Source organism: Lissotriton helveticus, chromosome 4_2 (genome assembly GCF_964261635.1).
Source record: "Lissotriton helveticus chromosome 4_2, aLisHel1.1, whole genome shotgun sequence".
In the NCBI taxonomy this organism is placed as follows: domain Eukaryota; kingdom Metazoa; phylum Chordata; class Amphibia; order Caudata; family Salamandridae; genus Lissotriton; species Lissotriton helveticus.
The window spans coordinates 68746457-68758764 of record NC_136064.1 but is presented as its reverse complement, the minus strand read 5'-3'; the positions used below and the strand labels follow the sequence as shown (position 1 = coordinate 68758764).

Below are 12308 nucleotides of genomic sequence, written 5' to 3'. Positions count from 1 at the left end.
ACCCCTTTACCATGGGGCAAGGGGGCGTGCGTTGGCGCAAGGCAGACATTTGAGCTCCAGCGCTACGAAAGAAGACAGGAATGTGCCACATATCATAGATACAGCGCTTTGCGGGGCATATTTCCAAGCGGGGCGATAGACAATTATCGTCAATTTAGCTGCCGTTTTCGGCTGCTAAGCGGCGATAATTCTATCGCCCTATTAGCAAGCTATCGCTAACTGATGTTAGCGACAGCTTTTAGGCGATAGCAAGCGGTTTGGGGCTCGCTTTGCATGTCAGCGATGTTTATCGCTAATGACATGCAAAGTGGGCGTACCCAACCCGTTAGCGACTGAAAGCAGTCGATAACGTCGCTATCACCTATTAACAAGGCAGGCATAGCGTTGGAAATATTTGCGCTAAGCACGAATATCTCCAAAAACTAACGCCTGCTCAGACCAGTACTTAGCCATGTTATCCAATGGGAGGTGGGTAACATGGCTAAGAGAATTTTGTCGCGAATGCGTGAATATCGCTGTATTCTCAGCGATATTCACGCTATCGCCGGGAAATGTATTGCTTTGGAGATAAACGTTGCTAATAGCACGTTATCTCAGCGATATTTTCCGGTGATGCTTAGCCTAGTTAGCGATAAATATCGCTAATCGTTGGTAATATGCCCCTATGTTTTTCTTTTGAGGTAGGGCAGCACAGCAGGAAGACACGCAGCTCAACACTACGCCAAAATATAGTAAATAAGGCCCTCCATTTTCTCTGGTGTTGGCGGGTTTTATGAATTTGCCACTTGTACTCAGGACATTTGAGCTGAGGAAGCAGCCCACCAGCGAGTAAATCCATTCCCCGCGCGCCACCACTGCCGCACATTTACTGTAATCCGTTAAATGCAAGGAAGGCGATTCCCCGTCCAGAGCAGCGGATGTTTAATATTTACTGGCGGCGGAAGAGGCGCGTGAGCGAAAGAGATCCGCGCGGCGTGACGCATCCCACGTGACCAGCCTTCGAAGTATTCCTTGAACATGCATTTCCAGCTGTTCCAATTTTCTACTCACACGTTCGGAAGACACACGACACTCGAGGCTTTCATTAAAACGTTAATTATTTAAAGTAAAAAACGCCCCGAGAGGATGTGATATCGAATCCCAGCCGGCAAGCTTAAAATCACTCCGACATGAAGTATCTTGCAAGTTACTGAACGTATAGAGTTCAGTGTTTAAAAACATGCCTGCATGCTGTTTAGGGGCTGGGGTCTATTGGAACTCACTTACCGTCGCCCCCTTGGGTCTCAGCCCTCGGGTGTGGACGGGTGGCAGCTGGCTTCAGTGGAAGGCACTTTGTAAGCATCTGAGGTCTGCGCCAGGCATTACCCGGAGCAGTGAAGAAGGCATCTGAAGAGGCAACTGGAAGTAGGTGCAAATGGGGTACAACGTTTATTAGCAGTGTTAGCGCATTTCTACGGCATATGCAGTTCATACACTGCATTATAGGCACAATCTGGAAAAAGTTGTAACTTTACCGCCATCGGTAAAGGAGAAATGTGGCCAGTAGAGACACAACTTCCTTTCCAGGAGGAACAAGCAATGGCATAGCCAATAGGTCTCGGTTTTGGGACCTTATAAGTATTTAGGGGCATATTACCAAGAAGTGGATTAGTAAACGCACAACGCACATTCCCATATCGCCGGCTATCGCCGGATTTCATCGCCTTTTTAGCGCGCAATTATCAATGCGCATCACGTAGGCGAATTGAAATCCAGCGATAGTCGGCGATATGGCACATTATCGCATGAAAGCAAACGTTTTCACGCACTAATGTGTTCCTTGATAATATGGGGGGGTGAATTCAGTTTTATGATCCACTCCCCCATGTTATCAATGCCCTAACACCTGGTCAGAGCAGGCGTTGGGAGACCTGCGATAAACGAGTTTATCGCAGGTCTCCCTCTCCCAGCGCCTGCCTAGGTAATAGGGTGTTACCACCTCCAATCACATTTCACATGTGGTTGGACGTGGGAACGCCCACTTTGCATGTCATTAGCGATGTTTATCGCTGACATGCAAAGTGGGCTTGCGCCAGGCTTTAAAATGCCCTTGTTAATAGGGCTCTAGCAGTATAGCCGCTTTCTCTGCACAATTCGCAGAAAAGGCGGCGATACTTGCCCTTGGTAATATGCCCCTTAGTTATGCGGCAAAATATCCTTGGTGCAACAACATCAACTGATGCATGGCTAAACACTTATAAGGTACAAGGTTTAGCCATGCAACAGCTAATGTTGTTGCACCAAGGATATTGTGCTGCAAAACTAAATACTTACAAGGCCCCAAAAGCGAGACCTATTGGGTACGCCAGGAAACAGTAAAGCATAACTAACCGCGCACGAGCTAACAGAACCACTAGCCGACAAACCAAAAAGCAATTTAACTCACAAGCTAACACAAGCATTCGCTCACTTAGTCAGGTGAAAGAGACCTGGCCCCTCCCCCATCACCAGACTCACTAGTCCACAATCCAAAAGAACCACCAGACCACAAACCATTAAACCACAAGTTAAATCAGTAGTTTCAACGGGTTAAGACAGTTAACCAGACAGCAAAGTGTACAAAGGGTGAAAGAGCAACCAGCCCCTGGGTGGAACTTCAGCGCGTGGACACTGAACATATACCCTTACTGGTGGGGGCTGGAGTCAGTCTCTCGTGCTGAGAAGGGACGTGTGAAAGACAGATATATTGTTAAAATATCCTGCTTTGGTGTAAAAACACACAGACAGATTTAAACAGGATTGCATATGTATGGAGAGATTTACATTATATTTGTGTGTCTGTGAGTGTGCACACGTGTGTGGGGCGTGATCTTAAATGCAATGATATACAAATCTTATTTCACAGGCCGAGGATATAATTTCACAGCTGCCTGTTAAATACGACGTCATCAGTGCCGGACCTATTCTCGGCATGAGTTAGCCTCTGAGCATAGCAGTGTCTTTTGACGATGAAAGCCGCGGGCCGTTCTACGGAGTTTTACCATTGCCCATTGTTTAGTCAACATTTAATTCGTGAAAAGGTTAGCAAAGCACCAGTCTTGTGATACAGGCAGCACCCGTGTTTAATTCACATGGTGAGGCCAGTTTCAACGATTCCATTCTACGGACAGTCAAAGAGGGTTTTTAACAAAAGCTGGTTTTTTTTCTCAATTCTTCTTCTCTCGTTTGTACTACAGAAAAACAAATATTTTCAATAACAACAGCGTTTTCAAGCCTCGCTATTTATAAAGTACCAAAACCTTTGGGCGGGAATGTGCGGCCATACTACGTAGATAATATTATTTTATATAGCGCTTCGTGAGCACTTCTGCCTTTCCTAAGCAGTGTAGACAGAAGGCGGCGCCATGGCCCAAAATAATACTACTCCATTTCAGATTGAGAGATGGGTGACTTCTGACAGGGTCCAAATTTTAACAGGGAGTTCACAACAGAGGTGAGATGGGGGCCATCTCACGGGCAACAAGTGCAGAGAGTGTGAGAGAATGAGTGGGTGTGGGGGCGTATGTATGAGGAATATTAATGTAAATATTATAATAATAATTGTAAGTCGTGAAAATTATAAAAATACATAAACGGATGTCAAACATGTAGCTTTGTATCGCCTGATTCGTAAAGCGCTTAGTTTGCCGCTGAATGGAAGACTGGGCGCTTTATAAAATAATCTAGCATGACAAGACACCCTGGGATTTCTTAGGTCCCCGGAGATCTGGTGTGGCGTTGTGAAGATGGTGTTGCCAGCCCAGGTGCGTTATGAACTCTGGGGTGTCCGCGCTGGCCCTGGTCACACACCTCGTGTGCAGTGGCCCAGCATCATGCCCTTGGGATTGGTGAGGGGCGAGGGGGTGTACCACACCTTGCGTCTTGCGCCTTAGTGATTCGTCTCATGGTGTCTAGGTGCACATTACGCGCCGCGGGCCCCAGTCACATGCCTCAGGCGCATGGTGCCGAGGAACCCTTCTCACGCACACGGTTGAAAAGGCAGCCAGGCTTTAAAAAGTGAAAAATCACGCGATCTTGCGGAGAGGGAGGGGGGTCGCTCTGTGGTGAGGGAGGGGGAGGGGGTTAAAGCGAGGGCAGTCAGAAATTGAAAATGCACGCGATCTTGCGGTGGGGGAGGAGGGTCGCTCTGTGGTGAGGGAGACGGGGGAGTTAAAGCGCGGCAGGCTGAAATGAAACATACACGTGATCTTGCAGTGAGGGAGGGAGGTGGAGTTGAAGCACGGCCGGGCTGCTGGAAAAGAAGCCAAATGGCAGCTGTGCACGATGGCAGCTGTGCATGTCACGGGCACGCTTGTGCGCGTGTTAGTAAGCTGGTCGCCGGGGAAAGTAGCACTTTTCAAAGCAGCTACTAAATGTCTTGGCCAGACCAGCGCATGCCTTGGATCAAGCTGAGACCTAAAAACTGCTGCCTGGCGCTTCAACCCCGAAGCTAAAATACAGCTGGAATACCACTGGTTTACTGTCGTAGGAAAAAACGTCTGTGAGTTGTAAAAAAATGACCACTGCAAGACACAACTCCACCTAAAATGGTGGCAGATAGAACGCAAAAAAAGATCAGGTTTGAGCTGTTCCTAAACTGCCTGTTTATTTTACATAGGGTCTTTTATCTCTTCCATTTCAGGTCAGAGGTGTTTTATTGCTTTGGCAGAAATGTGCAGCTGATGGTTAAAATACATCCCTATTAGATGCAGGTAATTATATGTTTTCACTACCGTGGTATTTACCACCAGGGGTAAGTACATATTTCTTGTTTTTCAATCCTTACGGTCCATTTCATACATAATATAACATTGTATCATGTACAAGGTATCGATGAATAACATTAACTTCTTAGTTCTTGGTTTATTTAATACAACTGACATCAAAATTCATGTCAAATCTTGCTCCCGTCCCTAAATGTATCGCCCTACGTTCTATCAAATTTGAACTTTGTGTCAGCCTGCGGACTCAGAGTCCATTAAAGAGGATCAGCAGTCTCGTGTTTATGCTCTTCGGTCCTGCAGGTAGTGCCCTGGCGCATGAAAACATGTGTTTGATTGTTTATTAAGTGCATATATCACCTTTTCAAATTCAGCCATTTTCATCATTTATTTTACACCAGCCTGCATGCGAGGGAACTATTGATGTATTTCAAGGATGGAGGATACAAAGCTTGTAAACCCATAGCGCAGTCGACAATCACATCTATTAGGATTCGTCATGCCTCGTTGTGCCGTAGTGTTGTGTAGTATCCCTAAGAATGCAGTTTCACAATATCTAAGTCATTTTCTTCTTTCAGGGTGTTCCATACCATTCCTCATCATCCAACCGTGTGACCAGGTTCTGTTCCCATTTGGCTCAGTCTGGGTGGAGAGTGTAGTCAATTATTGCTTTATACAATCCTGAGATCCCACCTTCAAGATGATCTAAGGTGCCCAATCTCATCTCCACCCATTACTTCTGGTATCATTATCCTAGCATTATTCCAAATGGGAGCCATCAACAGTCTACAGGGCTCAGAACACACAAGTTTGCAAGCTTCTAACCACACGTGTGATGTTGAACGCATGATGGGGTTAGAATCATCAAATAACCCCGAATGTCCACTGTAAACAGCAACCAGGGACCCATGAGTCATCAATAGTTTGGTCTCTATTTGCACACAGAATAAATTGGTCCCTATTCGAAGCTCAGTTTGGGAATGTGTGCTAACTGTGTCAATTGGTAGTATGAGTGAATCACCTGGGTCACTTGGTAGTATGAGCGAATCACCTGGGTCACCTGGTAATATGAGCGAAGTACCTGGGTCACTTGGTAGTATGAGCGAAGTACCTGGGTCACTTGGTAGTATGAGCGAATCACCTGGGTATATGAGCGAATCACCTGGGTCACCTGGTAGTATGAGCGAATCACCAGGGTCGCCTGGTAGTGTGAGTGAATCACCTGGGACGCGTTGTAGTATGAGGGAATAACCTGCGTCACCTGGTAGTATGAGCGAATCACCTGGTAGTATGAGCGAATCACCTGGTAGTATGAGCGAATCACCTGGATCACCTGGTAGTATGAGCGAATCACCTGGGTCACCTGGTAGTATGAGCGAAACACTTGGGTCGCCTGGTAGTAGGAGCGAATCACCTGGGTCACCTGGTAGTATGAGCAAATCACCTGGGTCACCTGGTAATATGAGCGAATCACCTGGGTCACCTGGTAATATGAGCGAATCACCTGGGTCACCTGGTAGTATGAGCGAATCACCAGGGTCGCCTGGTAGTGTGAGTGAATCACCTGGTAGTATGAGCAAATCACCTGGGTCACCTGGTAGTATGAGCGAATCCCCTGGGTCACCTGGTAATATGAGCGAATCACCTGGGTCACCTGGTAGTATGAGCGAATCACCAGGGTCGCCTGGTAGTGTGAGTGAATCACCTGGGTCGCGTTGTAGTATGAGGGAATAACCTGCGTCACCTGGTAGTATGAGCGAATCACCTGGTAGTATGAGCAAATCACCTGGGTCACCTGGTAGTATGAGCGAATCACCTGGATTACCTGGTAGTATGAGCGAATCACCTGGGTCACCTGGTAGTATGAGCGAAACACTTAGGTCGCCTGGTAGTAGGAGCGAATCACCTGGGTCACCTGGTAGTATGAGCAAATGTGTGGGTGCACGGTAAAAATTTAGATGGCTTGGTTTTTCAGATCCCAAATGAATCTCTTTATAGTAACGTCTGTCTCAGTGAATGTAAAAATGAGGATTAGTAGAGAGAACATTCAGAATATGTAAATAAAACATAGGTTTATATAAATTTTTGCAACAAATACTTTATCCAAGAGGGTCAACTGAAGTAGTGCTGGCTGCTTCCCAGGTTTGCCTTCATCTTCATTAGTAGTGGTTTCATACCATCTCGTGTAATGTGGTGGAATCCTCTTTAATCACTATCCCCAAGCATTTTAAGTTTGGTGCCTCGCATCTAAAGGGAGGAGTCCCTAAGGCTGCTCATTGAGTGGACTGCGACAGTGGAAAGGATTCACTTTTAGACACATTAATATGATACCCTGAAAAACAGAGATATTTTCAATCAGAGAGGGACAAATTTCATTGTGAAGGCATTATTGGTAATGGCAAACGAACGGTAAAGGTTACATCCTAGGCACCACCCTGAACCCTCAAACCTGTCCCCAGCCCTTAAAACTACCTCCACCCCAACCCTTAAAACACCCCATTTCACCCACCCTGAGCCCTTAAACTGAGCCCCATCCCTAAAAAACCCTGACCCCTACCCTTTAAACACCCCTGCTCCCCTGCCCTGAACCCTAAAATTGGCTCCCATCCCCGCAAACTGAGACCCAAACCCAGCCCCAGCCCTCAAAACTACCCCAAGCCCAGCCCTAAAAACTACTCTGAGCCCAGCCCTGAGCCCTAGATTTCATCCCCCAGTCCTGAAAAATACTCAGAACCCCTGCCCTGATAACTGGCAACAAGCCTTGCAAAATATCCCGACCCCAGCTAAGCCGTAAACATCCGAAAAAGTACTCACCAAGCCGCCATTTCTTCCCTTGTTGTCCGCAGGAAGTCTCCAATACTTTCCACCCCCCTCCACTCGCTCCAATGCTAGACCGCTAACTGCCTTTACTACGCAAATGCCCACGCAAATAATTGTAAAGGACTATGCATGGTTAAGGCATATGTGTGCTTAAGCGATATGTGTGGTAAAGGCAAGCGTTGTTACGCTTGCGTGCTAACGGAACATGTGGTTAAGACCGCGTTGTTAATTCTTTTTCCCAACTTTGTGTGATGAAATTCCAGGTTTTGAGAGGGTAAAACATCATCAGCATACAGTAATAGTTTCCTTCGTCCCTGCTGACGTTTCAATGCCCTTGACAATGACATCATGTGCTGATTTTCACTGCAAAGGGTTCAAGCGCCAGGATAAACAGGAGAGGAGACAGCGTCCAGCCCCTACTGAATTACCCTGTGGACCTGGAACAAACTGCCCATGAGGCCACTACAGGAGACCTCCCCTACTATTTTTTTTTCAGCAGCAACTGCACTTTGTTAATAAAATTGTCTCTTAGTCCAGCCCTTTGTAGAGTCCTGAAAATTCAGTCAAATGCTTTCCCAGCATCAAGAGAGAAGGCTACCCTTTCCTATGTGTCCTCGTGTACCTGCCTAGGTTTGTGACTCAGGAAGATTTGCCAGCACAAATCCTGTTTGAGTAGGATGTATAAGAAGAGGCTTTAGAGGACCCAGACCTGCCAACTAAAAAAAGAATTGACAGTTTGAGGAGGGGGCGGGGCCTAGGAGGAGGGGGGGGGGGGCGGCCTCATGCCAAAATGTATCTACGAGGCACTTTTGCTTCCATCCGCCCCAAACTTCCTCCTCCAAAAAAAGAAAATAAGCATGCAGAGGCTGATGTCCTAAGGTGTTTTGAAACACTTTATTGGACGTAGGCAGTTCAAAGCCACCAACAAAGAACTTGAAATCCAATGGAAGATTTACAACTTCTGGCGCATCTCTGCTAATCAGCAGGGATGCGCCAGAAGAGTTGCGACGCATCTGTCCACCCATGCGCCACCACTGATGCGCTGCATTTACAATGCAGCGCACCGTGGCGCACAGATGGGCCGATGCGTGTCGCATCCCCGGCGAAAAGGCGGCACATTGCTGGAGTTGCTCGCAAGGACGACACAGCTCCAGCAAGGCTCGGGGTGCCCCTATTCCTAAAATGCGGTGTCAATCCTTGCGCCTGCTTCAAGCAGGCCCAGGGTTTTGACGCAACATGGCCGTAAAAGTGACTGAGTGAAATCTTGTAGATTTCACTCAGCCACTTTTCGGAGGCGTTCCTGCGCTGGAACGCCACCCCCCTATGCCGGAACGCCCACATGTGGAGCAGGGCTTTACAACGTGACGCATCTCCCTAGATGCGTCATATTGTAAATACCCCGCAGCATGGCGCTGGCCTTGCACCACCGCTGCGTCACAAAAGTGACGCATTGGCGATGCAAATGTGGCGTACGGGGCTTGTAAATCTGCCCTCCACTGTTTCCAATGGTTTTCATCTCATATTCCCTTCCACCGTGTGATATTGGCTCCTCACCATGTGACCGTGTAGAAGGGAGCCGATATCGTGTGTCACACGGTGACACCGTGTGAGTTGGCAGATCTGGGACCTTGTCTTTTTCTGAGCACTTTCGCCAGTATTGTCATCTCCTCATTGAACCGTGATGTCAGACTAAATCTGGCACAATTGATTATGTCTTTTCCAAGCTAGGGGATGAACATGATAATAATTATGTTATTTTCCACTGTGAATGTCCCGCCAGTAGATTCTGCTTCTTTGAATGCTCTCTGTAACAAAGGCATGATTGTGATCTTATTGATTTTGTAATACTCAATTGGATGTCCGCCGTCTCCTAGGGCTTTACTCGTTCACTTGCCATTTATTGCCTTCACTATTTCGTCGACTATATACACCCAACAGGGCTTCAACATGTGTCACCTCTAGTTTAGGCTTCTCAATGTCAGCTCGAAAGTTGCTCTCTAACCTGGAACTATGACCCACCTTTGTCTCAAGGAGGCTACAGCGGTCAACCTCGAAGTTGGGGAACCGGGTCCTAGTCTCGGCAGGGACGCTCAACATCCTGTGATTCTGGGCAAATCACTTAGGGCCATATTATCAAGAAAGGGCGATACATTATCGCCGCTTTTATCGGCAGGAAACTGCTGCTAAGGCGGCGATAATGGGCTCGATAATATGCCCTTGTGAATCCCCATAGCAGCCCAGGTTAACACCAGAACCTGGGCTGCTGTGGGAATTCACAAGGACATATTATCAAGCCCATTATCGCCGCTTTAGCAGCAGTTTCCTGCCAATAAAAGCGGCCATAATGTATCGCCCTTTCTTGATAATATGGCCCTTAATCTCCCAGTGCCTAAAAAAAAAGAATGTGTCCATCTCCAATGTAAATGGTGCTCATGTATAGTGTTCTGGTACCTTTGACCGAGTTTGCGCTATATAAAAAAAATGCTTGGATATAACTAACGGGTGTGTAAGATGATGTCCCTTTTTTTACTATGTATCACCACTGTTATAGATGAAATGCCCCCCTTTTGTCGCACTTAGGGCCAGATGTAGGAGCCCAAATACCGGTCGGTAACGGCCGATTTCGGCCGTTACCGACCGGTATTTAGGTATTGTAATGTAGGGGGCTAGAAAATTACAGAATCGGTATATTTACCGATTCGGTAAATTTACCGAATCGGTAAAATACCGAATCGGTAAATATACCGATTCTGTAATTCAATATGTAGGTGGCACAGTTTACAGTGCCACAGGCCCTTAGAAATTCGTTATTTACCACCCAATACTATTGGGTGGTAAATTACGAATTTCTGTGTACATGCACATCTGTGCTTGTACACCTATGCCATGTGGCACACATACATGCCCTAAGGGGATGTATGTGTGTCACATGACACACAAGCCAGAAACAGGGGTGCAACAGGGTGTCAAAGTGACACCCTGCCCCCCTTGTAAAATCGGTAATTTTAATCGGTATTTGCTATTGAATTCTATGGGCTTCCAGGCCCATAGGAATCAATGGCAAATACTGATTCGGTAATTACCGAATCACCGAATCTTACTGATTCGGTATTTTTACCGATTTTTTTCCTACTTAGCAATTACCGATTAGTAAATACCGAATCGGTAAAATTCAGTATTTACCATTCGGTAATTTGCTATTACCTACATCTAGCCCTTAGAGTGCTAAAAGCACTGCTGCTTTCTCCCCCTGCTTGTAATGTAATGTTCCCTTCTTACCCATGGAGTGCTTTTTAGGTCTCGCGTTTTTTTTTTTTTTTTATTATTTCATTTTGCCGCATATGTATATACGTGTTTTGAGCTCAATTGTATTTCTTTGATTTGTACAAACCGCATATGTATATACGTGTTTTGACTGCCATCTGGCAAAGTTCCTATGCGAGGGCAAAGATAAGCGGCAGGCACAATGTGAACCTTTAAAAACGTAACTTTATTCATTGTTACGAGGCGCGGACGGGGATTGAACCCGTGATCTTCGGTTTACGAGACCGACGCCTTACCACTTGGCCACCGCGCCGCCGTTGTTACATTCCCTGACTAGCTGTCTGACATACAGCAGCTTCGGTGCTTCCAGTGTGCATATGTTCACGGTGGCTATTTTTGTTTGGTTCAGGGTCATTTGCAGTTTAATTCCTTGCCAGAGGTCATATGCCTCACACTTCACCGTTTCACTCTGTATTTCGCGAGAGTGTTCGATTTCACGCCGATTCACGATTACAGTTAGACTTCTTGTGTAACTTCTACATGGATTCAGGAGGGAGAGACTCCCCATCTTCGCAGCCAAAAGTGGATTTATGTTGTCTGTCTCCCGCCTGAAATTGCAACGTCTCCAATTAGAAGTCAATGGTGGAAATACATTTCCCTGATAATTTTTTTAAAGCTCCCACTTCACTCCTTTAAAAATGTTGGCATGTATTCGTCATACTCATTATGCAAACACGTGCCATCAATGAGACTTTGAAGTAGCGCTTTTAGTCGACCTTCGGACCCTTTAAAACAGGTGACAGACGCTGCCCGGCCAGTAGATGTTTCCGTTTGATTACTTTGCGTTAAAAACAGTGGGCCTCATTTATGAAAAGTGACGCATTGCTGCGTGAAAACAGCGATGCGTCTCTTTCTCTGCGCCCTCCTTGCAACACCAATGATGCGTCATATTTACAGTATGACGCATCATGGCGCAAGGAGTTACAGATACGTCAGTATTTCTGATGTATCTGTATGGTGCAAAAGTGACGCATTGCTGGAGTGTGTCACAAAAGCGACGCAACTCCAGCAATGTATCCTTTCACAAAGGGCCTGCGTCAGTCTTACGCCTGCTGTGATGCAGGCGTAAGAAATTGACACATTTATCTCCTAGAAGTGGCGCAGTGAAACCACATAGATTTCACTGCGTCACTTCTACGACCCTTTCTTGTGTCAATATGCCCCCCTTGCATACATTATACCTGGCGCAGGTATAATGTGGCGCAGGGGTTTACAAAGTGACGCATCTACCTAGATGCGTCACTTTGTAAATATGGCGCAACAAGACGCATTTTTTACGCCACTGGTGCGTCACAAAAAGTGACGCACCGGCAGCGTAAAAATGACGCACATCCTCATAAATGAGGCCCAGTACCTTCTAGTAAGGGGATTTGAAAATCCAATCTGATTACTCTAGTGGTGAAAGAAACTTGCTCCTCCCTGCAA

The 12308-nt window shown here is 46.5% G+C and overlaps 1 non-coding gene across 1 annotated transcript; it reads right to left on the bottom strand.

Annotated features, from left to right (window-relative positions):
* Nucleotides 1-11064: 11064 nt before the first annotated feature.
* TRNAT-CGU (transfer RNA threonine (anticodon CGU)) lies at nt 11065-11136 on the bottom strand. The gene has a single exon. It is a non-coding gene; the product is annotated as a tRNA-Thr (tRNA).
* Nucleotides 11137-12308: the final 1172 nt, after the last annotated feature.